Source organism: Gobius niger (assembly GCF_951799975.1).
Source record: "Gobius niger genome assembly, chromosome: 6".
In the NCBI taxonomy this organism is placed as follows: domain Eukaryota; kingdom Metazoa; phylum Chordata; class Actinopteri; order Gobiiformes; family Gobiidae; genus Gobius; species Gobius niger.
This window is the reverse complement of record NC_136857.1, coordinates 7,097,921-7,124,376: the sequence shown is the minus strand read 5'-3', so window position 1 is coordinate 7,124,376 and position 26,456 is coordinate 7,097,921. Positions and strand designations below refer to the sequence as shown.

At 44.2% G+C, this 26,456-nt stretch overlaps 2 protein-coding genes across 6 annotated transcripts in view; one reads left to right on the top strand and one right to left on the bottom strand.

Annotated features, from left to right (window-relative positions):
• tnfrsf9a (tumor necrosis factor receptor superfamily, member 9a) overlaps window positions 1-18,935 on the top strand; it is a 133,884-nt gene extending 114,949 nt beyond the window's left edge. The window contains exon 8 of the mRNA XM_079558167.1: window positions 18,925-18,935. The gene's annotated coding sequence lies outside the window, so the exon portion shown is untranslated. The remainder of the gene's footprint in view (window positions 1-18,924) is intronic.
• Window positions 1-26,456, bottom strand: part of camta1a (calmodulin binding transcription activator 1a) — a 305,880-nt gene that overhangs the window by 80,345 nt on the left and 199,079 nt on the right. The window lies entirely within an intron of this gene.

Below are 26,456 nucleotides of genomic sequence, written 5' to 3'. Positions count from 1 at the left end.
TCTTAACCCAAGCCTGAACCAAGCACATTTTCTCCAGTCTGGCTTTAACCAAATGTAAAAGCTTCTTGAAGAAAAAAAAAAGCACCAAAACAGTGACACAAATGAGAAGAAAGCAAGGATGAAAAAGTGGCAAAAAATGTGACAAAAACGCAATAAAAAAGCCACTAATAATCAACAAAAGGGCAACAAGAATTTTAACCCGAAGAGGCTCACAAAGACAGACTGCGTTAGAGAGGTTTTATTGAACATGAAATGTGATTGGGGCTCGGACCAGATGGCCAGAATCTTTCCTGGAGCCCGGACACTGGTGGTGGTAGGACGAGACCCGGGGCGGCCGGGTCAACCCGATGAGCAGGCCTGAGGAGAGGCCAGGCTGAAGAGGGGCGGAGGAGGGTCGCAGCGCGGCTGGGAAATGGTCGAGTGATTGACCGGCAGGCTTAAGAAGGGGACCCTGGCCGATGAATGGCTGAAGCAGGAATAAGCAGCTGATTGGCTGACGTGAAGGTGTGGCTTGACCTGGGGCCGTGATTGGATGATTAGTAAAGGTTGCCGTTGATGAGGCGATGCATGAAGACTGCAGGTACGTCTCCCAGGTTGAATTTGCGCTGAAGCTTCATGTGACAAGAAATGATGAAAGTGCAGGGAAAAAAGTGCAGAAAAAGAGATGGAAAAAGTGGCGACAACGCAAGGAAAAAGATCCGTTTCAATCAGTTTGATCAACTGGAGAAAATACACTTGGTTAAGGCGGGGGGTAAGAGGTTAACAATACAATTTACCCATTGTGGGGCAAAGACAGGCTTTCTTTTCTTCATCTTCAAGCAGGATGAGAGCATGTGTGTAACAAAACAATGGGTAGAACATTGATTTTTGTTTTGGTTGTCAAATTGAAACTTCCAGATTCTACATCCAGCAAGCATTGACACCAAGATATGCCTCATGAATTTATTAAAGATCTAACATTATACACTTCAAACGCTGTAACACGCCAGGTCAATATAATATGAACCAATTAACACATCATTTTGCCCGATCAACAAAAGCACTCATGTCGATCATAATGAGTCGAACGGTGGTTTCTGATGCGTTCTGGCTGTGGTAAGACTGTGCGTTTTCTCGGAATAGCTCCCCCACTGTTCCTGAGTCCACATGAATCCGGGCGCGAGACTGCAGCGACTTGACATTTTGGCAGGTCGAGGAGAGAAATCTGACCTGCGCGTGTAATTTATACTGAAACAAGGCCAAAGGGTGAAACTTACGAACGGGGCCCTGGTGGTGGTAGCGGCAGAGTAGTCGACTTATTAGCGCCTGGTGAAAACATACCTGGAGGAGCGAGCGCGAGCAAGACAAGCGCCAAAGTAGACACAGGTGGAAAAGTAGTAAATTCAATCATGCAGAGACAGACGCGCATATGTACGACTATACGAGAAGGAGCCAGACAGACAAGTGCGCGGATGGAACGCTCTGAGCCAATACACGAGGGGTGGGGGTGGTGGAGTGGGTTTGGGGGGTGGGGGGGGGGTGGAGCTGCGATAAGAAATGTAACAGTAAAAGAAGGAGAAGGACCGAGAGCAAAGTCAAAGTCAGAAGGAAAAAGCGAGACAGAGACGGGGGCGAGGGGTAGTAACTCGCACTGCCGACTTGGTCTCCTGAGGTTGTAATATATAGCGTCGTTTCAATCTCTCAACAGCAACTACAGCCCTCCTTTTTCATCTCCCTCCACACAGGCTGGGGACGCGGAGATACTACTCCCGTCCTTCAGAGCCAAATCGGCATTCAAAGTGATCGAAAGCACTCGTTTCTGACATTATTTCCCCCCCAAATCTGAATGGTTATTTGTGGCAGGATGCGCGTTTCCGTCCCGTCCCCCCCCCCCATTCCGGTGCAGAATCTGGAGGTTACTGATGGCAAAAGGGAGGGATATAAAATGCCGACGTCAGGCGCGTTTCTATGTTTGTCTGGGAGTGTTTCTCCGGGAGACCACCGGTTGATTTATCTGCTGCACGCACCATTTGTCCCGCGTCCATGCATGCCCGGCCGGAATAATTGATCTGCCCGCTACTGTAACTAAATCCGTCAAAAACAGTGACACCTTCTTCTCCTGGACTCCACTTCCCAGAGTGCACCTCTTTCCTCTGCTACTGCCGTCAGTGTCTTATGAATGGGTCATTCAGGGTTGAACAGGGTTAATCATTTGTGAAAAGTCGTCAAATGGACTGGACTGCATTTCTTTAGTTAGATGATGATTCTAAGCTTTTTATGCGTCATAAGTTACTGATGTTCTTGTTGTTTTTAATAATGCTACTTATTAAACAGAGCAGGCAGCATGACTGAGTGCTTTTTGTACTAAACAATATTTGGCTTAGCAGATTTATATTTCCTTTAATTGTTCAACAAACCATTATTTGCATATTTCAGAGAGTGAAAAACAATGGCAGTACATCTTGATTTTGATGAAAAATGTGCGCCTCTCAAAGACTTTTCCTAGAATAAAATAAGGTTGTTGTTTTTCTAAGTAAGTCAATATAAAAATGAGTGAGTGTTTTGAACAGCTCATTGAAATGAATGTAATCCAACAATTCTGCTCGCAGTAAAGAGCAATAAATCCCATCACTACCTGCCTCTGCCTTTTATCATGCCAGCCAGCTTTGTGCTGTGTGTGCGAGTCTGGTAGTCTGCCAGCAGAGGGAGTCCCTTTCAGGCTGTTTGCATACCAGGATCCGGGGAGGGATACCCAGGCAGCCACACACTCAAACCCTCTGAACAAAAAACATTAAGACGTAGCTGGCAGGAGCCTCTGACGGTGGCAGCACTTCCAGTCTGACCTCCGGAGGTGATATGCTTTCAGCGCTCTGTCTAGGCCTCAACAAACAGCTGCTGGCTCAGGAGCAGAAGGCGAAAGATGACCCTTTATTATGTCCAGGACGCTCCCCTCCTCTCCCTCTCGGCCCTGTCTCTCTCACTTCTTTTTGCATACTGCATTTAAAGTAATAAGTACAGTATCTCCTTGAATGCCACAGTGCTATAAATCAGAGGAAAATAGACCTGTCATCTTAGTAAACAAAGCATGGGCTGAGTTATCATTAAATACAGGAGAGTTGGGTGAGAGGAAGAGCCGTGCATACGGATGAGAAGCTGGCCGATCCGCCGTCTCCTTGGCACGCCCTGAGCCGCGGATCTACCAAGCATTTGTACATTCACATGCCCATGTTCGTAATAAAAAATGCTCTCCGGATGTCTTATTATATCTTTTCAGGCACATTAAAGCTGCCATTGTAAATAGACTTCTCAAAGTGAATGAGGTTACGGTGGACATGTAAATTACGGAACAAATAGGAACCAGTGTTGTCCTATGGGTGCTTTAAAAAGGAGACTGCAGTGTGTCTTTGTGGACTCGGGATGAACCGCATCATTGTCAGACTCCTAAAGACACTGGGAGGTTTATATCCCCAGACCCCGGCGGCTGATAACACTTTGATTATGATATTTACGCTGTATAATGACTTCTGATGACAAATAGCGCACAATCACAGAGTCATTCAATCATAGCATGTTGGTCGAAGTGACATTACTAAGATTTAGGTCAGCGCTCAGAAAATGAGTCTGGGATTCGATTGCGGCGACGACATTGTTCAATGTCATGACAGTGAGATGAAAATTTAGCATCATTTGTTATGAAGTGCCATCAATGTTTATGACAGCCAATCCATCGTCAAGTAAGCTGTATGTCAACCTTTATGCCAGCTTTATGACGCACGGATCGCACCAAATGTCAAGGAATGTCATCTCTGCGTTCCCAGTGCAAACGTGATGACTGCGAGACTCTGAAACAATCAGAGTTATGTTCGCGAGAAGTTGACTCCCTTCATTTTAATCAGGCACTAGTCTTTCTCTGTGTGAGGCAGGCGTTTGCTCCCGGCTGTGATTTGCATGCAAAGCTGCCGCTCCCCGTTCCAAAGCAGGGGCCCCTCAGGTGTGAGTGAGCGAGGTCCCGGTGGCTCTCTGCCCTCCGCCTGTCTAAATGAGATTGGTCTGGTGTCGTCATCACGCACACACCTCCTCCTGATTCTATAACAGGATCGAGCAGAACATTTTGACCACCTGCTTTTGCGACAGACAAGACCTTATGGCTGTGGCTGAGCGGTTAGCGCTTCTGCCACCTCACAACTATAATGTTCCTCTCAAAAATACTCATGTGCTTTGCATTTAAAGGACCGATACCTGATTTTTATCTCATAGTGGAATGATTTCCTCCTAATATGAATTGTAAACTCAGATAATTGTGGGTAAAAAACTGTGTATATAATTACAGGTGCTCCTCATATAATTTGAATATCATGAAGGCTAGTTTCTAGCATTCTTGTGAAAATGACCTTGAAAAGTGACCCTGCAAATTGTGTGAGGTGCATATAAACTCGTCGGGTTGCTACAAATATGTTAGGCAAGTTAGGAATGAGTTTGGATCACTACTAACATTTTAATTTGGTGGTTTCCTCTTTCACCCATCCCGACAGGCCCAGTTTGAATCGTGAGGCCGTCCTTCGGTGGACCTACCACCTGGAGGAGGAGCCATAAGGGGCTGGTGCAATGTGATTTGGGCAGCTCCAACAGCTGCCCCCACGACCCGGAAACGGAAAAGTGGAAGAAGATGGATGGATGGATGGATGGATGGATGGATGGATGGATGGTTTCCTCTTTCATTGTTTGTGATAAAAAAAACCAGGTATAGGGCCCATAATAGATGATGAAAATATATCAACACGGCAATTGTAATGTGGACCTTAATGTTTAATCCCTATATTAATCTCTCCTTGAATCATTTCTGCTGAAGACCATGAAAACTACCAATTTGTTGCACCAACACAACTTAGCACTAGACTTCCAATTCTCATACTTGATAATTTTACCACAATTTAACTCATCTTACTGAGGACAGAGTGCTCACTCACTGGCTTATTCCCACTATCTATTGGGCCCGATCGGTACATGGCACAACACAAGCAGAAACACTATGAAATGACGCATCCAAACTTTAGTTAAGAGCAAAAACATTTACGCAGTGGCGGCTTACACAGCAGCACAGCGCCCTGCAGCCTGTTTATAGATGCTTTCACCTCTAGCTGATGGAGACGAGATGATGATAATGGGGACAGCCGCCTCCCGGAGCCAGAACTTATTCTAAAGACGCCACAGTTTGAGAGCAATTGCCACATCCCATTAACTCCTGCAAAACAAGGTGTATCCCTAAGTGATACTTGATGAGAATGAAGATGACCATACATCTGTGTATACTGTACCTACAAACAGGCCTAGAGCGGGAAATGTGCTGAACACTAATAGGCTTCCTCCAGGCCTGTGAGATGTGCTGCGACTGCATTTTCGGAGAATTGCAATGCTACTGAGGAAGAGAGCGAGATGGTGAGAGGAAAAGGAGGAGAAAAGTGAGCAAACAAGGGAGTCCATCACAAGTCTTCTTAAAGTCGAACACAGGTTGTTATCTGTCAGCCAGAGTTCTTATCGGGCACGCACACTATGGACGCACAAACGTGGACTTAATTAAACGTTCTTTTCCATTTGACGAACATGGCCGCCCCGTGTCACCTGTCTCTGTCTGCCGATAAATTCATTTTGTCTGCCAGATATGAGGCGCCTCAACGGTTCGGCGTCAGCCACCCTCCTTGATTACTTTCTTTCTACACTGTTTTTGTTACTTCATCATTTAGCAAACATTTACACCGCTTTCCTAATCATTTGTTAATCGTTTAGAGGCACCTAAACAGATGCAGTATGAGTTGCCAAACCAACTCTGTATCTGGTTAGGCACGGTCAGAAGTGGTTTGGTAAAAAGGTGAAGTGGCAGTCGATCCTTATGCATGCAGACAGTTAGCAAGAAGGCTAGTCCGGGAAACTTTTCAGTATCCGTTAGCCTGCTCAATGTATTTTTCCTGTAGCGGTTAGCATTAGCCCTCAAACATTGCTCGATCCAGATGTTTTCAGCTCAACCCATCAATCACATTCAGGTGAGATTTCGCTTTTTGTGGGATCGGATACACATTCAGTGGCCACTAAACTTTATTATATAAGATGTCAATGATAAAGACAGAAAGTAAATGCCGTGAAAAGGACTAAACACACCTCTTGAACCTAACAGGTTCAATTTGAATTTGAAGCGAACAAAATGTGCGCATTTGTAGGAACTGGCTCAGATATCTAAAGACATTTCTGTGATTTCTATAGGACATTCAAACTGTTGCCGTGGCAGATGTGGAAGCCTTATTGAAAGTGATGTTTTTAAAAAAAAGGGGCAGACATTTTCATGAATAATAATACTTCACGTCGCTGGGAAGTCCATCCTCAAAAACACTGCGCTGGGTTCTGTTTTAGACATCTTATATATTGTTACAAGTCACTACATATATATTTATTATTAAAAATACAGCTATTTTACACCATTCAGTAAAAACGCAGACTTTGATGAAGAAAATCCTAGATATTTTTTCTATCATTATGGTTGACTCTAGGTATTAGATTGGGAACACATATATAACAGTGAAATTATCAAAAGCATTAAAAAGAAATAATATGTAGATAGTTTACATGAGTGCTTGAGTAGACTGGACATAATTTGGCCGCCAAAGCTGGACTTATTCCAGTGGATAACTATAGCAATGTGGTCTGTTAGGTGTTTATAAATGATAAGGAATGCTTAGAATATTAACCGATGTACAACAGCGTACTAGTGTGTAGTTATGTGTGTTATTGTGTCGTCTTGGTGGTTAGGGCTCCAAGAAGTCGGTGTGGCAGTGCTTGCTTTCTGAGTGACATGCTCCAAACGAAGTCTCCGCCCACCATCACTGTCCCCCCCTTCCCTCTCGAGGCCTGAGCCGCACTGCCCCGTCTCGTTATGTGGGTGAGCTGTTTTGGGGGGCTCTCACCGCCATCATATCACACTGTCAGGCGCCATAATGCCTCTCAGTGGGCGTCCGGATGTTGTTTGTTTCTCTGTGTGGCTGCTCTTTGTCTTCTCCTCCTCCTCCTGCTGGAATACTTTTATGGACTTTAAAGAAAAGTAGAAAAAAAAAATGGGGAAGAGGTGGCCACCAGAGTCCGCAGGGTGTCAGGCTAATGCTAGACTCAAATGTCGCTTCGTTCGAATGGGGCGCTGTAAACAAAACACCTCATTTTGTGTACCCTTTTTTTTTCAATTTGTGTGTAATGCAGAGGGTGAAATTTAATTTAGCAAGGAGATTTAAAACAACTAGATGACAGGGGTACTTGAGGGAGTAAAGGCGATCCAGCTGGAGAGTGAATAAAACTCTATATGCAAAGGTATGACAACGGTAAGACTCTGGCACAATCAAGTTCTTGAGAAAGCTTAAATGACATTTAATATATTTACTGGCAAACATGAACATAAATGGACACTGGGAGGCAGGGGGAGCGAATACAATATCTCTGATTGCTGTTACAGGCATAAGCAATGACAGCGTGGCTAGATTGGAGTGGTATATTGAATTTCATGTTCTTTGAAATGGAGTCTGAAACGGGAGATTTGTCTTTTGCTTGGGAAAAGCATTCACCCCCCCCCCCCCCCCCCCGATTCCCACTCATTTGGAGACTGGCACATTCAGTTAGCTAATACACGGTACACACCAATGCTATTCTCTCCACTGGCTGTCCAATAGACGGAGCATCAGATATGATTTAGAGGGGCTTTCTTCATGTTTCCGTTTTGCATCAGAATCGTACCTGCTGGGGAGATTTTCCCTCTATAAATTTGCCCTATCTGTGGAGGAAATCCTATTCATCTCATTACGCTTGATTGGGACGCTCATTACATTAGAGAGACAGTGTGTGTTTTCATGCATGTAAATAAAGACAGAGATAACGAGCGCAGAGAAAGCAGAGAAGCTGCAGACGGAAGGAGAGAGAGAGGGAGGGAGGAGAGTGTTAATGACTGTTAGATGTGCTGAGGTCGCTCTGTTTGTTCTGTAATGTTGCTGCGCCACCTCAGGTGGGTGATTAGCAGTAATTATATAATTACACCAAATGTGATAATAAACAGCACAGAGGGAATCAGCTCCATCATCTACTTTGCTACACCTCACATGCACATATACACATTTGGCAAGTGCAAACAAGGAAACTTTAACATGTATTTAAACAAGTTTACACATACCACATCTGACATCTGACTATAATGTTGCAATCTTTTTTTCGGCTAGATCATTATCAGTGTTTGAAAATGAGAACTAGCTTAATTGATCTTATCCAACAGTGAGGACACATTAACACAGCTAATACGCACCTACTTGTATCTAAAACAAGTGTTAGTGTTTCTCCCTCATTTGGGGAGCCAGATTGTCTTTTACACACTTATTTTTACTCCACCCACTCACAAATGCTAAACCAAATAAAGGCGAGAAGTGGACTAGCCCAGTGGCGTCCGGATAATTTGAGCTTGATACAAAAAGTAATGGAAGCCTCCTTGCGCACCTGTGAGTAAAAAGCCATTTGCTCGGTGACACACAGTAACGGCCAATAAAACAAGTGCTGAGTCGCTCCCAAAGGCAGCCGTGGGGAGCGGGGGGAACAAATGAACACAAACTGGGAGTAAAAAGCTGCTCCCAGAGGATTTGGGCTTTTCTGTAGTCTTTACGCCTGCTTTCTGCCTCAATGAGGAAACGCTATCTGAAATTGTCCGTCTCATCCCTAAGCCCATCGCGAAAGGAAACACGTGTAAAGACAAAAAGAGGCTTATCTATTACTAAGAAAAGATATGCATGGCGTGAATGTGAAGTTTTAGCTTTTGCAGTGTCTACGACCGACATCGAGAGCATTTCGGATTGATACAAAAATGACATCATGGGCATGTTTTCAGAGAGGTTTGAAATAAAAATGCATATATTTTAGTCTATGGCGGCACACAGAATGACGTCAATGAAACGGCGACTAATGCAATTTAGAGCGGGCTGACTCTCACAGCGAGGGTGCAAGTGGGGAAGGATGAGTGATAAAGGGTGCAGGAAGGAGAGGGCAAAGTCAGTATCTGGAGGGAACATGGAGGAGTGCACAGGGACCAAGGGAACAGCATGGGGTGGAGGCTGGGGATAATTACTGCTAATAAAGCCTAATGGAATTCAAGCTTCATGTCAGGTACGGCGAGATCTGATTACTGCCGGGCGCCGCGGCAAAATTGGGAAGTGATCCGTTAATCTCGCCATTCCCCCTTCAGTGTGAGGCGTCGGTGTGAGCGTATACGGGTAAAGTTAGCCTGACTTGCGTACCGAGAGTAGAGTGCTTTAAATATTTCAATTAATGTGTGTTTCTGCCAAGTGTACTCCGCCAGAGCGGTCTATATCAGGTTTTATATCTGAACATTTTAACGCTAAGAACATCCGCAAGTCAAAACACATACTTTAAACTTTTGTGATTTGACTGCATCTCATGCCATGCAGGGTACAATCATTTTCACTACGGCTAAACTATTGTACCGCGTATTGTACATTACAACTAGACTAGCAAGTACTAATTGTTTAAAATCAACAACCAGATCACAGGGCATATTTTAAGCACAACCAGAGACAATTGAATAATACTGTATGCAACAGTAAAAAAAGCATGCAATGTAAAACAATAATAGGTTTGTTTTAGGAGCCCATGAACATCGTTACTCGCAGAGGACTTTATAATAACTAAATAAGAGCCGTTGCAATTTGCCAATTGAACTTACAGCTCTGCTTTGCACAATTTTCCCAGTGTACATTATGAGTCATTACTGATATTGTACTGGAGTCATGTGAGGTTTGAAATATAAAATACAAATGTTCGACATGGGGAAAAAATACAAAAAGAAGGGGAAGGGATCTTATTTGGTATAGCGGTTTTTACGTGAGACAAGTCGCCCCAAGCACTAGAGAAGGGGATTTTTATTCACTCCATGGTGGTAAGCTACATAGTATGTGTAGTTACAGTTTCCCCTGGAGTGGATTGACAGAAGTGTGGCTGCACACATCTGTGCCAGTGGACCCTCCAACCACCAACACCGGCTTCCTGGTATTCTCCCGCGGTCTCCCATCCAGGTATTAACCCTACTCTGTTTAGCTTCTGTGGCGTGATCAGGCATTGTATCATGCAAAATCGACTTTTAAATAATAATTCATCATTATATCGGTTCTGAGTGGTTCTGCTCAAAGTGTGTTTATCTGCAGCGGTAAACCACAGCGTAAACTGAAACTGGAAGTAATTTTTTTAATACGTTAGTCCTACAGCTGCCAGCAGGAAGAGCCCCAGTCGAAGTCTTCACCAGCTCCAGTCTTATGCCTTTTGATTGTTACTATTCTTTTTATAGAGACATCATTTCAGCCCCATATGCATGATATGTCCACTTTAAAAGTCTGACTTGTGCGAGCTCCAAATAACTGTACTTACCAACAGCCATGAGTCATTATTTCACAGAAAAAATCCCAATATACATAACATGGAAAGATGATTGTATTTGGACAAAAAAGACCCGTGCTGTGACGAGCTTTCTTTGCTGGTACTTTTGGTAGTATGCTCTCCAACAGTTTCTGCAATAGTGTGCATGTTCACGGCTAATTTGTGTGGCTGTTTGCATGCTGTCTGAACTATGCAACCGCCTCCACAAGCCTCCTGCTGCTAACTGCTGACCTTGGAGTAATATTACGGTCAAACAACACTAAGGGCAGTGAAAATGCTGTATTTCCCCCCAAAAAATAAGTGGTGCTGGGAGTTGTGTGAAAGTTTATTTATTTGTATAAGAAACTCAAAAAATAGACACAGAAAGTATCTAAGGAAATAACCTATCCTAGGCTTTGTTAAATAGCATACTCTTTAAGCCAATAATGGAAGCCTGCATCATTAAAATCCATTAGGTCAAGGTAAGGCTAAAGTGAAAATTGTCCACGTATGAAAATATATACTCCTCATTGACCTGTCCTTCAATGCCACAGTCACAGCGTAAAGATCACTGGGAGACAGCGATGTTGTGCCAGAAAACCCATCTTTATAATACACAAGCATCAGACAGAAAGGCCCCCAAACAACTCAGGAATGATGGGACAACAGCAACATAGATATTTTTAAAAATAAAATGTGTTAGTGTAGGCTTTCAGTCGCTCAGGAATTTTCTATAGTAGTAGAGATTTAAAAATCGACTACACAGAGTTGATTAAGTTGAGGACAATTCCTCAGAAGCTGTTATTGTCGTCAAATGTAAGACTGGTCAAACACACACGCAAGAGGTCTATCTCAACGCTGGCCCCTCCTGATGTCGGTGGTTGGATCTGCCATGATCCAACCATTTTGCTTCACTACTTAGTTTAGTCTCTGTTCTGATCTGGGGAGAAACTGAGAGTCATTAGCTGCTGCTCTTGTGATCCGACAGCCCTTTGTACAGTGTTGTGTCTAAGGCCCCCCACGATTCAGACTGGGTCTGTGCTTTATAGTAAAAATAACCTCCTGTACACCTCTCAAACCACCCTGTCTATAATGTCGTCCCGACAGTCATGAAAGGTCAGTAGTTTGAAGATGGACGTGCACAGCTGACCCAGACAACTGCTGCTCTCCCTGCGGTGCTGATATATTCTCACGTGTGAAGGTTGTTTAATTTGTCCTGTACATTGCTCACTGCACTCTATGAATTACATTGAATGGAATACACAACATTGTTCTCTGTTTGTGAATGGGTTCCTGTCATTTGTATGGGCTAATATTCTCATTTTTGCCTCAAGGTGATAACTGGCTTGAAATAAACTGGGATTTTGTGCTGTCAAAAGACAAAAACTAAACAAAACCCCTGCAGTTTCCCCCTACTGCATAAGGTAACACAAAGCCACACCCTTTCTTAGGAAAGTAGTTTCTCCACCAAATAGTTAGTCCAAGAAGGCTTTGACAACACATTACTGATCTCTACTGCCATATAATAGTTTTAGGAGGGCGCAGCCTGATTTGGGGAGACCATGTGGTCGCACACTTATTGCAATCTCCTCTCCATCTGCAGGGGCCCATCTTCATCCTGCCGTCGCTACTGTGATGTTTCCTGTTCTCATCTGGCTTGGGTCTGGCAGCCACTGAGAAAAATGTTTGGACGTGGTGCGCGGAGCGGGGGGAGCAGACGTCATTAGCCCGGGTGGAGATGCCTCTTCTGCCGCTTCCTCTATCTCCCCCCAGCACCTGTTCTGGCTCCAGATGAGATCAGGAAGGTGGGGCAGCGGAGGGCAAAGAAAGGAGGGAGTAGAAAGAGGTAAAATGGAGGGCTGTACGTGGGAGATATCAGCCAGTGCCTTGAACTAGGCTCCAGGCACTTGTTATCGAGGTTTGATTTCTTGCTATGCTGCTCCACACACTCGTCTTATTGTAATAGTTGTTGGCTGTGAACACGAACATGGCAGCTGCAAGTCAAGGGGATTAGAAAAAAAGGCTTGATGTTTGTTTGTAAGTGCTTGGCATTTAGCATTTTTTTATCAAAATAAACATCCAGGCCAGCAGGGAAATAGAGAAGTCAATGTAATCCGTGCATGTGTATACATAAAATGGGTTCCAGGAGTCTCTAAAAGTGTAGTCAGGTTGAATTAATGTGATGCATGGAAAGTCATAGGGTTTCTTGATAGGAAATGTCCAGATTGATATCACAGCGGTTTGAGAAGGCCTGATGATATGAGTAGGCACGCAACAAGGCCCGCTCAACACTAAATCCACAAATAGCTGTGTTTATGAGATTGGAAGCATTTCTTATACTGCCAGGAAAGATGAACAGTCTGTAAGGATTGTTGTGCTTAACATAATGGCATATTGACCTCGCATTGTTAGAGACAAAACACAGAAAGCGCACAAAAGAAGAGACGTTTCATCGCTGTTTTCCTCATTTCACCTTAAATAACTGTAGAATGTTATGCTGTTTGGAGTTGCTAATCTTTTCAAGAGATCTGGCAATTACCCGACAGCAGTCTAGCACTTGCAATCGCTGCGGAGCGCGGGGTCTGTTTGTGTGAGCCGCCGGGGCCTTTACTGGTTCACCTAGTGTGTAAAAGGCTTTTACGGCGCACCAATCTCGGGGCGTGTTGTGTTTTTACAGAGTATCATCTCCACTTGTTGTGTGATGGTAGGATAACATATTGGATGTTTATTAGGCTTAGAGTCAATGCCCAGGCCAGACAGCGACAGTAAAAGGCAGTCTATAGCTGCCCAGTGGAGGCTGTGCACAGGGTTCAGGGTCTGCCCAGGCCATATGCCACTGGGTTGCCTCGACCAATCTGAGCCCTAATCTCCATCATCACCTGTTCAGCACAGAATACAAACACAGCATGTTTATGTGCCCTTCAGAAGCACGCATATCTTAAGGATAACCTTGTAAATAATGTAAAATACTTTCACATAAGAGTAAAAGATAATCCCCACAGATCCAACATAGAGGAGCTTCTCTGCAAGGTCCCAGCGTTTGTGAAACAAAAAAGGCTGTAAGGTTGCACTGGGACGGCCACGTCAATTTATTTCGGGCCTCTTCAATTTTTCAAAGGGGAGCCAAAGTACTAGCCAGGGGCACTTTAGAGACCCCTTGAGCAGCTGCAACACGAGGGATGTGCCAGACACACAAAGCCTCTCCGGGGTGGTGTCAGGACCTGGGCAGAGAGGTGAGCTGGTGGGTGCGGGATGCCTCTCATCGATCCCGCCTCACATCATTTAGCACCTCTGCTGCTCCACGGGCCGTGGTCTGCTGTGTGGTCTGGTCTGCCGGGCTCGCAGGCGCTGAGCTGCACGGCTGTGAAAGGCACAATATCTGTCTTGGCAACATCCGCAGCAATAGTGAGGAATCATAGCAGTATTATGGAGCCGAGGGGAACCAGCCCCATCTTTATTGCTCTTTAATCAGAGCCGAGCAGGCTGGGTAAAGATCAATGATCTCAGAGTGTTAGCATTGACTTGGGCCTACAGCTCCCAATCAAGGGCCCCTCTCCCACCTAATGTTACATTTAATGAGCCAATTAGTCCACAATGGCGTGGCTAGCATCTTAAACTGTTGTTTACTCTGCATTCATTATTAATATCTCATAGTTAGGTATGAATAAAATTAAAAGGAGCAGTGAGACCATTAGCTCCCCATGGTGGATGCTTATTAAGATAGGACGCTTTGTTATCGGAGCTCAGGGTGGGCTGGTAATGGTTGGTGGTGGGCAGGAAGTGTTGGTTCAGTACTGAGAGTGGCATGATTTATACAACCTTGGAGATGTTGTTGCACGTTTGAGAGTCGAGGAGACGGAGTGCTGTGGTTTGCTCTAACGCCTTGGAGAGAGAACAAGCACATACATGCTGTGCTATCAGCTGCTGTTTAAATCCTCACAAAGTGTTTCACCCTACACTCACTCCTCCCTGGGCCCACCACAACACATTAACAGACACGTGTAGCGCAAAGCTGAACGTTTATTGTATTCTCTTTCTTTGTGTCTATAGAATATACTACTGTAAAGCCATAAAAACCTGCACTGCTGCTGTCGGCTGTTTGAGGCCCAGCTGCTGTTCTCCTGCTGCTGTTATTGCTGTAGTTGTACAGGTGGTTACGCTTAATTTCACTAACTGTGTAATTTTTACACAAGCACTAAAAGAAACAGAAGAGACGGTACAGCTGTTGTAACTAATGCTCCAACAACCAGGGGCGAGTTCTTATTGTGTAGAAGTTAAGGTTAAGTGTAACTATTTATTTTCAGAGAGTGAAGGTTAGCTAGAATGCTTCATTTTATGAGTTCATTGCTCATAAATCAGCTGTTTCCGTGTGGGCCTCCCTGTCACTTTAACACTGCCATGAGCGGCAGTGTGACTCTGGGGAGTGTGGCTGGACAGGAAACTTCCTTGTCTCTATACTTCTCAGATAAAGTGAGGGAACGAGGCACTGTTAGCGCTGAATAAGCCACGCCCGGATGAGGCTCAGGGTGTGTCTACAGGACAGGGGAGAGGTGTGACTCTCTGTGGTTAATGATGATTAGCAGCAGTCACAAAAATCTCTCACTGTTTTTAACCACTGTGTCATGCTGTCTGCGGAGAGGGCTTGTTTGCTGTTAGCATTAGCTTACTGAGGAAAACACACTCGGAGCTGTTTATCTCAACGTGCCGAGGATGGATTTTGTTTTATTCATGGAATATTCGGTTTATGACAGCTTTCAGAAGAACATTCTTCATAAGAACATTCTTCATTTTTAGTCATAAGATCAGGCAACTCTGTGGGGCTCAAACTGCTTTCTAATTGGGAAATTTAACAGTTGCATGAAATATTTTTTACTTTTACGTTACGGAAAAACAAAACAAAACAATGTTTTAGTGTAAAATGCTGACCTTATGCTGCATCTGGGGGGCATCTACCTTTACCTTTTTGGTTAACAGGATTGATTCCTGTAAACTGTGTCCTGTCAGTTCCCAGTGTAAGGACTGAGATGGGAAAAGGCTTTTCAGTTTTGTGCTCCTTTTGATTGGAATCAGCTGCAAAATGAGTGGAGTTTTCGAGAGTTGGTCTCACCAAACCAGTTGATGGAACCAGTACAAAGCCGTAGTGGTTGCAGATGTATTTTGTATTTGATATATCTTTGATATGTGAACTGTATATTCTTGTGGGTTTCTGCCTCTTGACACAGACAGAGACAGACTCTTACGGGTCACTCTCACTACCTGGTTAAATAAAGATCAAATAAATAAATAAAACCAGCAGTGGCCTCTTTCTAAGGTTCCCTTGGATTGGGATGTGAGCACATAGGGATGAGGACAGCAGCTGATGGGGATATTTGCCTGTTTGGCTGTTTTTCATGACGAAGACAGAGTGAAAGTGTGTATATGGAGTCTGAAGCAGAAAAAAATAAATCAAAAAATCAATAAAACATTAAAATCGCTTCAGTCAACAGAGCAAGACGCAGCTGCATCCAACAGCGCTTTTACCCAGAAAGATTCTCTGCCGCTTCTGCCGATAGAGCGGGATCAGAATATATTCAGCAGGCGAGACACACTGAAACCCCTGTGTATTACATTTGGAAGATAAAAGACAATAAGCAATAAAAAAGTAAGATGTATTTTTGGCCTAGCATCGTCTTCTCTGCCTGAGGCGTGCCGAGCTTATGACCAATCACTACAATTCTTGGAGAAATTCTTTGCATAAAATGATCAGAAAAGCCATTCCAACGCTTGATACCGTCCCCAAGGCAGCCGCTGTTACAGATAGTGCTTAAAGGAGTGATTAAATAATTGAGGAAATCTGTGTGCTGAGTTTTATTGCAGACAAAGCAACGACAACATTTAGCAGAAAGTTTTCTCTGCACTGTCATCCTTCCGTGCCGCGCGGTTTCGTGTGAAAGCAACATGGCGGGGTTTTTTGGTTCCACTGCTCCTCGCCACTGAAGCGCTGCATAATAACTCATAGCCAACATCGCGCTGGAACAGGGCAGCAATTGCTTTCAAGCTTCCACTTAAAATAGTCCCGGTGACAAGCCTGCTGCTTTAAATAAGCGCCTGAGCCTGTCTGGAGAGCCTCCTTAATCCCAGTGGTGAGAGACACTCCACCAGGAAGGAAAAAAACAGTCCCGCACCGGAGAGACCCTACATTTTACGGGAGGTTACTGAGGGGGGCAGCGTTCAGCATTCGGGCGCAGGAGGATGTGGCAATGGAAATGAGACAGCTTACCGACAAAAAACCTCAGTGCCCCCACCCACTACCCTCAAAAATGCATCCTCTGGGGCCACTCCAGAACAAATTTACAATTTAAAAGTGTAGACGCTCCCCAAACAAAAATAGAGTCCAAAAATATACAAGCATCAGGAATAACAGTCCACCGACGTCTGCCCATGACTTCTGTTTGGCTCTACGCGTTATTATTCCAAAGTAAATATGAGAGTTTCTGACAGATACTCTGAAAACACACATATATTCTTTTGCAGTCAGTAAATTAAAAAGGTATAGTGACAAGACCACCACAGGGAGAGTTAGTCGCCACAAACGTGACTCAAAATGAAGATTAAAGATCAATCATGAAAGCAGAACACAGCGAGGAGCAAATCAATAACTTTATTAATGAAATGAAATGAAAATCATAATGATAATAGAAGCCTTTTATGCAGCAGAAATGAAGGTATGAAAGTGCAGTTTAGTTTTTGAGTTTTTCAATTGGCCACTTTCTGGGCCTGCATATAATTTTTTTTTTATAGTATTTTATTCAAATCTACACCTAATTGATAAGATTGTTATATTGAACTTCATAAACAGCACAAGGCCGAGCCCTTAAGTTACTATAATACATTAAAATTGTTTGAATATGAGTATTTAAAGCCACTCCGGTCCATTATACCTGTGATCCATGTCTTTCTTTGCCTCCCACTCCTCTCACCATCCAATAACAGTCTCTCACTATATGGGGAAACTATAATACTATCGTGAAAACATCCATAATTTGAGCTACAGTTGTTTACATGGATTCATTGTCTTTGTAAACTTTGTCAATTTGAACCCAGCTTTGTGACATAATGTTATGCCCCAGTGCTGCGTTCCATTAAACTGCTCTCCATAACCGTCTCCTCCCCCTCTCCCCTCCTGCAAAAGCCCCATCCACTAATTCCTCGCCTCTCTTTCTTCACCAACCCTATCAGTTCCTCTCCCTCCTCGCTCTCTCCCACCCCTGCCGCCTCTATACCTGAGGCTCTTGTTCTTTTATAGCAAATTGAACCTTTCACTCTGAAAGAAATAATTACTCTCCGGAGAGAAAGGGGACTGCCGTGGAATGCTGATATGACACGCAATGTCACCTTGCCACTCACAGGCTGCCTGCTCCACCAAACTTAGGAGTGCCACCGGGGGGTCAAGGAGCACGACGGAAAGGCCCATAACACCAAAGTCCGGGAGAGAAAGGGGACATCTGTGAGAGAAGGTGGGAATGAAACGGTAACGTGGTCCAAGCGGCGCGAAAAACAAGTAGACAGAAGAGGTGAAAACGCACGATGACAGGCGAGGTATAGGAGGCAATAAGCCGTGATATGATGAAAGGAGTGACCAAAATAAAGAGGGACGAGCCAGTGGTGGCTTAAATGTGGGACAACTGAGCACCGAATAAGGCGATAAGTAGGGTTAGAGAGAGGTGAGGGTTTGGGGTCAAAGTGGCAGATAATGGTTCCAGTCATGCAGGGCCCAATCCAGGGGTCACATCAGGGTCCGGTCTGACTTCTTCTTCTACCACTGGCATTTGAGAGCCCGCGAGTCGGATCACTGCCATTTCCACTTATTACCCATCATGCCTTTCAGCTCCAGAGTTGGCTGTGCCGTCGTGGTGTGGGGCTGCAGGGGCTAAACGGTCCTCTGGGGGAGAGAGGGCAGAGGCCGCCGAGTGGAGGGCGCCACTGACCCTTAAATACTGTCATAAAAGGTGTGTTCAAAGTACAGCCCGGGGCTATAGACGAGGAGATTTAGTGTCAGGTGCCATTAAAATGCATTATTTATATACAAGGTTTTGAAAAATTGATTACAAATGTACAAAGTAATTGCCCATAACACAATGGAGGCTTCAGGCTATGTGTAAGTTGGTATATGAATGATAGAAGCATAAGACTAAACCTAAAAACCTAAACCAAGATGTGCAAATGTCTGAAGCCAGTGACTCCATTTGTACCACCAGATCTACCTCAGGTACGTCAAAGACTAACAGGTTTAAAGTGGACGTATATTTGTGACAAAGTGACAGGATTAGTCCAAACCTGCTTGATCGAAGCAAAATGCTACTCCATGTTTCTCACGAGAGAGCAAAGTGACACCATGGTGAAAACCTAGTTCTGTATGGCACGCTCCCTTTAAAGGCTAAACTGATCTAACAGCACTAAACCATGGCTGAATCGTAAATAAGAGCTAACTCAAAGAAAGCCAAAGAGGTCAAACACAGACCGGACCAGTAGATGACCCCGCGTGTAAGAAACACGGCTCTGAGCAATAAATCACACAACAGACCTTCTTTCCCTTCAATATTTTTTTGTGGCTGAAGTGCATTTGACTCTTTTCAGAAAATTTTAGATGGCGCACGACACAAATAATACCCTTCACCAGACACCAGGCTCCATCGGTAAAACTGCGCCAAAAGTGAAAGAAATTGCAGTGTTTATTCAATGTAGCAGGCAATTATCCGCACAGGAGACTGGAACCAGACATCCAGGCTAGTACGCTAAAGCTAATCAAACATTACCATGGCGACACACCTCCCGTACCATTACGCAGATAACAGCCTACATTTATTTAAATATTGCATACGTCCAATCCGCTCTCAGTTCTATTTTATATTCCCTCAGAAGCTTCTATCAATTCAAGGACACATCATTATTCTCCCCATTCAGCAGTGTGTAACTACATGTGACTGCGGCCGTAGACCAACAGTTATTTTAATTCCTGGAGTGAATCCATACGTAATGAGCCGCAACACAATTAACCTCTTGTATCTATTCCCTTTTAGACACTGATATGTAAAATAAAACACCCTCCATGAGCGGAATATGAGGCCGTGGCGTGCATGTACCGGCACCTACACGCTCCTCTAATAACCGCGCAGTCTCGGCATCTATCCTGGCGCGGCCTGTGAAATGAGGGCTATTTTTAATATGTGCTCGGGTGCCTTCTGAATAATGGGCAAATATTACTCAAGGTCACAACTCATTTGTCAGGCTGCGAGTTGAGGGAACGGCCCAGTGCACTAAGGCTAACATTCGGCTTTTTATTCCACTGATAAAAACCCCACAGCATCTTTACGAGTACAAGGCGTTAAAAAAGGGGAAGACTCGGCGCCATTGCTTATACAGAGATACAGTATGCGCTGGAGAGTGAATTAGCACAAATGAAAGGAAGGAAGTGGAGAAGGGCTATGGCTTATAGGTCAAATTGGAGAAAAGCCATCAGCTTATTGTGTGCCGCGGCTGTGAGAGAACGCCAAAGGTGGCAGGAAGGAGTGGCCGTGTGGATAAATCACGCTCCCTGTGCTTCCGTGACAGCTTTAGTCCGAATGACGTCCACAGAGGGGCCGGCTGATCAAACAGCAGCTGTGACGACTTCATCTATATAACTCACAACACAATCTCTCTGGGCAAGCATTATTTGATCCAGCGAGATGTGCTCATGACAGGCCATAACGCCACAACTAGGATCATAACGGAGACAGTGAATGACAAGGCGCGCATCGCCAGTCTATCTATAATACATGGAATATACAATGCAGTCACAGGACACTGCCATCGGCTAAATGATTCATCATATGGGTTTGCTATTTAGTGTCACATGCTATACACAGCCTGGGCTACACTGTGCCCCGCAACCCCATGGTCTTAGGTTATTAAATCCTACAGCCCCCAGCATGCATTTGCAGCTATGGCGCTTCCAACCCTGGCCAAAGACTTTTATCTTCCTCCCCAGTACAGCCGTGGCACCTCCGCGATGCTTTCAATTTTCTGCTCTGTGCTTCTGTGTTTTATGGGCCTGTGCAAAAGGGTTCCAGACTGACTGGCTGGGGCTGACCTGGTCCACTCCGTACCCGCTGGAGAAGGCGGTGTGCAGAGGATGACATCAAGGCCAACGAGCCAACCAGAGAGAGGGCCAGCCCGCCATAGATACGCAGAAGACGTCATGTTCCACACACGCCGAAAAGACATGTAATATAAAAAGCAATCATAGCACGCTGTGCCTGCGCCGGGGTCGCTCTAGTCCAGAATTGTATGGCCCTTGAAATAGCTTAACCTTTACTCTCGGTGGAAAGCTGATATTTTCGGAACACAAGAATCAAACATTTTATTAGCTGTAGCACAGGGGAAATTGTTTTGAGGAAAAATAACAATGAAACAAACACAAATTAAATACAGCTTAATTAAATGTAGGGATGCAGAATGTTGGAATAAGTGGGGGGAAAAAGTGGGATAAAAAGTCTTGAACTGTCTTGAATAATGCCATATTATTGCTGTTCACAAAACATCTAGTACGTATCATTGAATTGGTTATTATAATTTTTTTTCAAGTTACCCTGCTTTTTTGTCTAAACAGTGCATTCAAAGAAAATCTCAGGGATTCTGCAATATATTAAAGTGATAGTCTGTAAGATTGGATCAGAAAGCCATTCCTTTTTTGCAAACTTTCAGAAGTATATGATCAAGCTCCCTCACCATTCTCTCCTGATTGGACCCAACAGGCCGGTCCACAGGAAATCTCGTCTCATTGGTCAAAGTGATAGCCTGTGGATTCTGATAAGTTACTGAAATCTGCAAAGGTAGTGACATTTGAAAAATAATATTATTCAATTTTACTTACATTCCATAAAATTTCAGGCCCAGACAGTCAATTATACACAATCTATTAAATCTGTAAAACGTTTAAATTGACAGACTATCACTTTAAGTCTTTTTATGATATCGATTTTGTGTCACCTATAATTGTGTGAACAGCAGTATTGTGTAGCTCTAATCAAATGCAAATAAAGAAGCTCTACTGGAAGACAGTGTTGTACACAGAGACATGTCGCAATCGAGAATGTATTTAATGGTTAAATGACTGGCCATAGCAGCCGATGTAAAGATCAGGCCCCACAAGAACAGGCTCCACTAAATTACACTTATGACTGACACAGCTGTGATTCAGGGACTTGTTATAAGATCAAACCAACATCAGGAGAAACTATTTGAGCAAATATCCTCCAATGAGAGCACATTTCCCACGACCCCCTGTGTCCCCTGGCTGCAGTCTGTTGTTCTTACTGCCCCCTGGCACTCATGGATCCAAATGAAATCACTACTTGGACTGAAACTCCCCCAACGTGGCTTTTCCAGGTGCAAATACGGCTGATGGGAAACTAACTCAATAAGGAGGATTTAAAGCCATATTAAGAAGCCGGCCTGATGCTCCTGTCCAATACTGGAGCCGCAGCTGTCCTCACGACCTCTAGGGGTCTCTCTTCTGTGCACCGGAGTTCAGCTGTTCTTCATGGATTATACCTGTGGAGAGCTCACGGAGGGGCAAGGTTCAGCACCCAGTCAAATCTCCCCTCAAACCCGGCTTCTCACACTATTAACGGACAATCCCAGGCAGGGACGAGGCAACAGTGGAGGAACCGAGCTTCCCCGGAAGAGTGAGCAGAGGTGTTTTTTTTTTCCTGCGGAGGGGATATGGTGTGATGCATTACATCTCTCCAGACAGCACCCATAGCCCACCGCTTAGCTGATCTTTGAAAGATATTGCTTATAAAAGAGATGACTCTAGGCGACGGCCAAGTTCTGTAGTTTTATTACACCTTGGGGCTACAGCGGCCTGTCTTCGGAGAGATAAGGTTGTACCCTTTTCATTTTGTATCCTCCGGCCGATATTTTAAGCTGGCTTGTTAAGGGCAGGCGAGCTGAGTGCTGGAACAGAGTTTGATGCATGGCTTTACAACAGGAGCTGGGCCCATAACGCTCAAAGGCCAATCATTACTGACCTTAATAGCCAAGTCTGCATCTGGGCTTGATTGATCGTGCCTAGCAGGTTGTGAAATGCGCCATCTGGAAAGGAAGGAAGGTGAGATGGGCGAGCGAAGATGTGGGAGCAGGCAGGCAACACCAGCCGAGCACGGAGGACGATGAGGGGTGTGAGTGTGAGCGGCGGAAGGAAAAACACAAACCCAGACCATCTTGTGGAGAATTGATGGCCTTAGTGGGATGCTGTAGAAACTTAACTGCACTAAGAGGCCCACCAAGCACTATAAACAGTGGCCGTGACATAAACAACAACACTTAGCCACACTCAGAGTATACAATATTCATCTGAAGAGCTGCTGCTTGGTCGCTCTTGTTTACTAGTTGGATAAAATGCGCCCTGCTGAGGAGGACAGGATGGCAGCACGAGTGACTTATTTGAATAACAGTCAAAGTGAGTGCTCGCGTATTTGTCAGCGTCTTCACAGTGAAAGTGAGAGCAGCACAGGCTAGTTATGTCCACAGACTGTCCTACTACGGGGCTTTTTACGGTCTGCATAAGTCTGCATAATGTATGATCCTCACGCACTACATTGGCGCCATATATTATCATAGGGTACACAATATTCCTCAAAGTCAAAACACTGTTAGGTCACTGTTTTGCATAAAGCTACCGTATGGACCAAAAACCTACTTTGCATAAGACTGATCTAAAAAAATTCCAACATCCTCATACAAGTGTCTTATTTCAGGTCTGAGGATGTAGCACATTGGATCTGTGCTACATACAACCTTCATGTGGAGAATCTGCATCACTCAAAGCGTTCATGTGCAAGGATATTTCCCTGCTATAAATATTTAAGTTGGCAGAAAACTGTTGAGCGGTCCTTTCGTGTCAGCTGAAGCTCCCCAGAGCCCATCAAGTTTGTGTTCTCCATTACCATACTCTTTCCCTTCAGTCAGCCCTAGTAATGCTATCTACAGTAGCTGCAGTAATGTGCGTCTGCCACAGGAAAGAGGCTCTGACAGACTCCTTTTTGCACTTCATTAGACAAATTATTTGGCTTGCTGAGTCATTTGACCCAGCCAATTCAAGTGAGCTTTGATAAATGCACAGAATTAGACACTGCGCTGTGACGTGCGGTATCAACACGTTGCAGCATTTGGCCGAGACATAAGCGTATAGTATGAAGTCTAATAACTTAAACGCCTAAAAGTGTTCTATAGCAACTTAATGAATGCTGTAATCAGCAGCAGAAATGTCTTGGGGGCGGCCCTATGGAAGGTAAGATGAAACATATGGTATTGGGAAGATTAAAGCAAGAGTGTAAGACAGCAGGGGGCAACAAAAAGCCTATACGCATAATATTAGAAGCCACATGGCTCAAATAAAAAGTTTTAAACTTACAATATGCAGTTAATGATTTTCTTTGGCATCATTTTTCTTGGATCCAGGATTGTTGCACAGAAGGACCAACTAATGTCTGCTATAAAGGCAGAGATAAGGAAATCTAAGATTAATTAAATGGGCATAAACTTTAGAGTCTGGGTAAACTTAATATTGCGTAATGTAGTAAAAATGTCTGTTCTCTAGGGATTCTCTTTATTTATAATTTCATTACACCTGTTGTTGTTGTTGTTACAGGCAGGTATTAAAACTATTTCGTTTAAAGTTGTAATTAATTTAATGTAAAATGTGCATCATTTGAAAGATTAATCATGTCCAAAGGCAGTGTCTGTCTCCTCTCATGTTAGCGACTCGGAGGGAGCTCAGGCAGCAGTGTGTGCCAGACAGGTTTTACATAAGCCCTGCTGTGTGTGTACTAAAGGGAAAAGGGGATGACAGAGGGCCAGGTGGAACGGAGACTTCTCTTGCTGACTCAACACCTTTCTCATTTTATTACCAAATCATCCATGACAAACAGCTCTGGCTTTTGGCAAAGGTGAGGCGGACAGGATAAGAGTCGGGATGAGCGCGGAGAGGAGGTCACCCGCGATCCCGCCAATACCGTCACGGCTAATGCGACATGGCTGTGTCACTCTACATATCACCCTTACATGAAGCAGTCATCCGTGCGCCGCTTTTTTGATCTGCTCTGATTGACAGTGATGGCCCCTTGCTTCTCTGTCACCACTCCTCCTAACGTCCCCACACAATGGACTCGCACGGGGACAAGTCTTACCAGCTGAGTGACTACAAAAAGAAAATTCCCCGTGACAACACGATCGATAGAGCCTGTAAAATATTAAGCAATCATTCTCTGTGTGCGAAACCTAGCGAAGCGTGGTAATGAAAAAAATATGCTGAACCACACCTCCTCCGCCATTCAAAAAATTATATGTTGTCCTTTTAAATAGTTCGGCAGCTTATTTACAGAGAGTTAAGGGAGGATCTGTACCCCTCTATTTACGCCTAGTTATTACGGTGAAGTCTGATACCAAAAATTGTTCTTTATTCAAAAAACTGCACTTATGGAGACAATAGGCCTTTCTGTATCACGGGGAATTCAAAGACAGCACAATTATGATAAGCGCAATGGAATGGGACTGCAGTTATTGTACATGGTCTGAATATGTCCAATATCAGGCTTTATTTATGTTTTACAGCTACCTTAGACGGCATGGTACGATACTGTAATTCAACTTAAATTTAGGCATCTTGAGTGTGGAAGAGGGAGAAGGACTGAACATGCTGGTTTAAAGCTGGATTATATCCACGAATGAAACATAACACCACTCCAGGCAGGTTTTTAAATAAGAAATAACAAATTAAAATGATGAGGCCCTTTGATGCCACTGAGGAAATTTTGATTTGACTTTTTTTCATATCTTTTTTGTTGGTATGTCTGCTTTATTTGACAGGGCAGTTCAGGGTGAAAGGAAATGTCAAAGCAATGACTCAAACCCACAACGCTAAGGACAGCACAGGCAGGTAAACTATAAATGGATGTATTATTGTCAGGTAATGTGACCAATAGCTATGGAATGTGTATTCCTATGTCAGACTCCTTTGATAATTCCAAGAGCTCTAAAAACTTTCTGAACCCAATGTATATTGAACCACAATGAGTGATCTGACCCTCATTTTGGATGTCCCAGCAGTGCAGGCTGCCATCCTTTGATATCCATGAGACGTGTCTTTTGTGCTCTGAGAGAGGGCGCAGATTAGCCTGATTGACGGCTATAAGATGCTAAGGATGCAGCTTGAAGCGCGGCAAGCTCAGGACGAGTGAGTGCAATGGAGTTCATTCATGAGTTACGAGTCTGTTTCAGTGATGTAGTAAAAGACGGATAAATCCTCCCTACAGCCTGTGAAAAAAAATACAACCTCGGGCCACTGATGGAGACTTATAGAAGACAACAAACGCTGGCAGCTGACACACACGCGGTACAGTGGCCTGGAAATCCAACCACAAATCAGCATCAGACATCTTCGACAGTGAAAATCCACATCAAGTTGACAACCCCGTTCCAAATGTTCTCTCTTTTTCTTCAAGTAGTACCCAGAGCCAAGCCGGCACAGGCAAAGAGTAGCCCCCAACACTGTCACACTCCCCTTTGTCAAGTTTATTTTTCAAGGAGACGTTCCCTACTTAAGAGGCTGTGGGAGCTTGCGTAGAGTCCTAGACAGACAAGCAGCGGGCTGATATAAATACCAACACGGCTAAGAGCTCTTCAGAGGCTCACAAGGACTCAAGACCTGCAAGGACAAATGACCGTCCCCTCCGCGTCCCCAGCCCGAGTTCTAAAAGAGGCGTCTGGGTTAAGGTGAGGGAGAGACTGTGTCCACCCCCTGCAATCACAAAGTCAAAGTCAAATGTGGTGTGAACCTGATTTCCACTGATACTGTGTGAGATCAGACTATTAGAATGCATTCTTGCAAATAGATGTAATGCATGAAGAAGTGTGGGATTTGTCAAACTATTTTGTTTATCAAACAAGAGTTGTTCCATAACCATTTTATTTTTCAATTCGACTTTCAATCCGACGTTTGCACAGTCAATACTATT